Genomic DNA, 5,991 nt, shown 5'->3' on the forward strand with positions numbered 1-5,991 from the left:
GAATACAAGATGCATTCCCCTAGGCCCATAAATGGTGAAGTGTCATGTAGTCGACGTTCACACGACACCACTAGAAGAATAACACCACTACTTAAATATCATAACATTGAATACTAACCAACATAATTCACTACTAACATTTAGACTTCACCCATGTCCTCAAGAACTAAACGAACTACTCACGAGACATCATATGGAACATGATCAGAGGTGATATGATGATGAATAACAATCTGAACATAAACCTTGGTTCAATAGTTTCACTCAATAGCATCAATAACAAGTAGAAATCAACACCGGGAGAGTTTCCCCTATCAAACAATCAAGATCAAACCCAAATTGTTACAGCGGTGACGAGGTGCAGCGGTGGAGATGGCGGTGATGATGATGATGATGGTGATGATGATGGAGATGATGTCCAGCTCGATGACGGTGACGATGGCGTCGATTTCCCCTCCGGGAGGGAATTTCCCCGGCAGATTTCAGCCTGCCGGAGAGCTCTTTCTCTCTGGTGTTCTCCGCCCCGTAGAGGCGGCTGTGACTCTTTGCGACTATCCTCCGGAGCTTAGGTTTTCGGGACGAAGGTGTACGCGAAGAAAAGGAGGCAAGAGGGGGCTGTGGGCCCCCTCCTCACAGGGCGGCGCGGCCAGGCCTTGGGCCGCGCCAGCCTATGAGGTGGGCCCACCTCGGCTCCCCTCGGCTCCCCCTTCTGGCTCCCTTCGTCTTCTGGAAAAATAGGATTTTTCATATAATTTCCGTCAACTGTTGATCTTCCGAAATATTGCATTCGACGGTGCTTTTTCCAGACAGAATCCTGACTCCGGTGCTCGATCCCCAAATAATCATGAAACATGCAAAATAGATGAAATAACATAAGTATCATCTCCAAATATGAAATATATCAATGAATAACAGCAAATTATGATATAAAATAGTGATGCAAAATGGACGTATCAACTCCCCCAAGCTTAGACTTCGCTTGTCCCCAAGCGAAACTGAACTCGGTAAACAAGACCACATGTTTATGGAGTGAAGAGTCGATAAATAAAATACGGACAAGAAGCATCATATTCACTCACACAAGGCATTCTAGTAGATAACTTCCTCATATAATTCAACTTGAAACAAGTAGAAGGTGATCACAAATAAAGGTGCATAAGGAATCATAATTGGTGATGGCAAACTTTGTTCTTGGTCAGAGAACAGTTAACAGATTATACTTATCTATTGAGCAGTGCTCTCATATCAAAGCTTATAATAAACTTGCGTACTCAATCATAGTAATCTCCTCATAATCATTGATAATTTTCAAAGCTATATTCATTCAGATAAAACTTGTACTAAACAAGGAAGAATAAAAGACATGATGAAATAAATCACAATATAGATGGTTTGATCACAACAACTCAAATGCTTGCTTGAGGTGGAGGGAAATAGGTCTACTGACTCAACATAAAGTAAAAGACAGGCCCTTCGCAGAGGGAAGCAGGGATTAAATCATGTGCTAGAGCTTTTTAAGTTTTGAAATCATATAGAGAGCATAAAAGTAAAGTTTTGAGAGGTGTTTGTTGTTCTCAACGAATGGTAACGGGTACTCTAACCCCCTTGCCAAACAGACCTCCAAAGAGCGGCTCCCATGAAGGACGTTATCTCTACCAGCAAGGTAGATCATCCCTCTTCTCTTTTGTTTACACATGTACTTTAGTTTATTTAAGGGTGACACTCCCCCCAACCTTTGCTTACACAAGCCATGGCTAACCGAATCCTCGGGTGCCTTCCAACAATCTCATACCATGGAGGAGTGTCTATTGCAAAATTAAGTTGCTTACTGATGAATCAGGGCAAAACATGTGAAGAGAATTATTAATGAGAGTTGATTAATTGGGGCTGGGAACCCCGTTGCCAGCTCTTTGCAAAATTATAGGATAAGTGGATGAAGCCACTAGTCCATTAGTGGAAGCTGCCTAACAAGATTGAAAGATAAAACACCACATACTTCCTCATTAGCTATAAAACATTGACACAAATAAGAGGTAATAGTTTTTGAATTGTTTAAAGGTAGCACATGAAGTATTTACTTGGAATGCCAGGGAAATACCACATAGTAGGTAGTTATGGTGGACACTGATGGCATAGATTTTGTTTAAGGGTTTGGATGCACGAGAAGCATTCCCTCTCGGTACAGGTCTTTGGCTAGCAAGGTTAATTAGCAAGCATAAGAGTTGAGGGAAACAAACAAATATACATGTGATAGAAACAATCATGCATCTTACTTGTAAGCACAAACAATTTTAACTTCGGAATACAAAGCTAGGAACTAACAAGAAAGATAATAACATATCTACATGTATTTCCTCTTCTCTACTTAAAACTCAAAGTGTTGTTGCTATTGACCAATGCTAAGTTTGCCAAAACCCAATAGATTTACTCAATGCTCCCAAAGTGATACCGCTACTAACAACAAGATCAATCATATAATAGAGATTGCAAACTAAAATAAGATGTGCAATATGTAAATGATAAGACTTCTCATTAATATTCCATAACGATAACTCACACCAAGGGATACATAGATAACCAACTAAAGAGAGATACTTCCATACCGCAACACATCTTATATGATAACTTCCCTACTCATGATATGACACTACTTGATAATAAAAAGGTAAAAGATAGTGATGATGTGATACCGCGGCACTCCCCCAAGCTTGGAACAAACCAAGGGGATGCCAATACCGATGATGAATTACTCCTCCGGCGGTGGTGATGGTGAATTCCGGATAAGCTTCTCAACGAGCTCCTTTAGCTCATCAATCCTGTACGTGAGGTTGCGGATCATCTCTGAATTGTGCTCGACGCGGTTAAGAAGTACGTCCGACGGGGAGTCCCAACTCTTAGAGTTGTTTCCCTACTCTTCGCCTTCGGGCTTCATCCTTCCGCGCAGCGTTAGAATGATCTATATCCCGCTTGCTCGGGCAGCACTCGCCTTGGGAACCCTTTCGGCTTGACTATTATGAATTAGAATGTGGAAGGGGTGGTAGGTGCCTGGAGGAGATGTCCTTGGAGCTAGGTAGTGACGTGGAACTCTTCCTCCGGTACTAATCCGTGCGCTTTTCTTGGCGTTGAACGGGTTTGACACCACTCCAATCCTTGCGACGGTGGCACGCGGGCGTACTCGCGGAACTTCCTCAACTTCCTCTTCATCCTCCTTGACTTCTTCTTTCAACTCGGGGTCTTGAATATCTTCCTCCGAAGGCTCCTTGTCCTTGTTGTTGGAGACCATGGTGCTTCTAGATCAAAGACGGATCCCGGCGAAACAACTCGAAACAAAACGCGTTGAGAAAACGATATACGGACCTCCAGGGGTCCGGGGGATTATATAGCAAAACAATTCACGACAAACGGAAAGTACCAGATCGAACCAGAGTCGGAGAGGGGCGACGAGGCGGCCTCCTCACAGGGCGGCGCGGCCAGGCTGGGGCCCGCGCCGGCCTGTGGGGGCACGCCCTCGTGCGTCTCCTCCACTCCATTTCGATATCGTAATTTTTCATATTTTCCAAAAGTTGCAAAAACATTGTTCGGAAAGTTAAACGCGGACTTTTTCTTACCGGAATCTGTTACCTATTCAAAGTCGAACTCGCAGGATCGTCAACTTGGCCTTTGATGAAGGCTTCCGGAGTTACCACTTGAACAACATCAACATCTTCATTATAAGAATCACCCGAGATATAATGCTTGAGTCTTTGTCCATTCACCACTTGTGCGGCATTACCTTGCAGAGAGCTAATTTTAATTGCTCCTGATCGATACACCTCATCAATGACATATGGTCCTTCCCATTTTGAAAGTAATTTCCCCGCAAAAAATCCGAGACGAGACCGATACAATAGGACTTTATCTCCAACATTAAATTCTCTTTTGATAATTCTTCTATCATGCCATTTCTTAACTTTCTCTTTAAAGAGTTTAGCATTTTCATATGCTTCACTTCTCCATTCATCTAGAGAACTCAATTGTAGCAATCTCTTCTTACCGGCAAGTTTAGGATCTTTATTTAGTTCTCTCACAGCCCAGTAAGCTTTGTGCTCTAGTTCTAAAGGTAAATGGCAAGCTTTTCCATAAACCATTTTATACGGTGACATACCCATGGGATTTTTATAAGCAGTTCTATAAGCCCATAGTGCTTCCTTCAATTTAATAGCCCAGTTCTTTCTAGATTTATTAACAGTCTTTTGCAAGATAGATTTAATCTCTCTATTTGATAATTCTACTTGCCCACTAGTTTGAGGATGATAAGCGGAAGCAATTCTATGATTAATACCATATTTAGCGAGAGTTTTTCTAAAACCACCATGAATAAAATGAGAACCTCCATCAGTCATAATATATCTAGGAACTCCAAATCTAGGAAAAATAATATCTAAAAGCATTCTTAATGAGGTCTCACCATCAGCACTTTTTGTAGGTATGGCTTCCACCCATTTAGTAACATAATCAACAGGGACAAGTATATGAGTGTTACCTTCTGAAGAAGGGAAAGGACCCATGAAGTCAAATCCCCAACAATCGAATGGTTCAATAACAAGAGTATAATTCATAGGCATTTCATTGCGTCTGGAGATATTACCAACCCTTTGACATTCATCACAAGATAAAATAAACTTCCTTGCATCTTTGAAGAGAGTTGGCCAATAAAAACCTGATTGTAGGACCTTTGCGCGGTCCTATCTCCGGCGTGATGTCCTCCATAAACACTACCATGACATTTACTCAATATCTCCCGTTGTTCATATTCAGGAACACATCTTCGCAGAATACCATCCACTCCTTCTTTATATAAGTGTGGGTCATCCCAAAAATAATGCCTCAGGTCATAAAAGAATTTCCTCCTTTGCTGAGCTGAAAAGGTTGGAGGCAAGTACTTGGATACAATAAAGTTAGCATAATCAGCGTACCAAGGACTTTCTCGCGAGCTCACCTTTATTACAGCCAATTGTTCATTTGGAAAACTATCATTAACAGGAACAGGATCATAAGTAATATTTTCCAATCTAGACAAATTATCAGCAACAGGATTATCAGCATCTTTCCTATCTATAATATGCAGATCAAATTCGTGCAAAAGAAGTACCCATCTAATAAGCCTTGGCTTAGCATCTTTCTTTGTCATAAGGTATCTAATTGCAGCATGATCAGTATGAATTGTAACTTTTGAATCAACAATATAGGATCTAAACTTATCACAAGCAAAGACTACAGCTAATAATTCTTTTTCAGCTTGTAGCATAATTTCTTTGAGCAAGCATCAAGAGTTTTGCTAGCATAATGAATAACATTCAATTTCTTATCTACTCGCTGTCCAAGAACAGCGCCTACAAAGCAAAATCACTAGCATCACACATAATTTCAAAAGGCAAATTCCAATCGGGAGGTTCAACTACGGGAGCAAGTTGTTAAGGCTTTCTTTAGAGTTTCAAAAGCTTCCTTACAATCATCATCAAAAACAAAAGGTACATCTTTTTGAAGAAGATTAGTAAGAGGCTTTGAAATCTTAGAGAAGTCTTTAATAAATCTCCTATAAAACCCAAGCATGACCAAGAACACTACGAATACCTTTAACATCCCTAGGATAGGGCATCTTCTCAATTGCTTCAACTTTAGCTCTATCAACTTCAATACCTCTCTACGAAATTTTATGTCCCAATACAATTCCTTCATTAACCATAAAGTGGCATTTCTCCCAATTAAGAACAAGGTTAGTTTCTTCACATCTCTGCAATACTTTATCAAGGTTTCGCAAGCAATTATCAAAAGAATTCCCATAGACAGAAAAATCATCCATGAATACTTCTACAATACTCTCACAAAAGCCATGAAAAATAGCAGACATGCATCTTTGAAAAGTAGCAGGAGTATTACATAGACCAAAAGGCATACGCCTATAAGCTTAAGTTCCATAAGGACAAGTGAAAGTGGTTTTCTCTTGATCTT

Source organism: Lolium rigidum, chromosome 3 (genome assembly GCF_022539505.1).
Source record: "Lolium rigidum isolate FL_2022 chromosome 3, APGP_CSIRO_Lrig_0.1, whole genome shotgun sequence".
Taxonomy (NCBI): Eukaryota; Viridiplantae; Streptophyta; class Magnoliopsida; order Poales; family Poaceae; genus Lolium; species Lolium rigidum.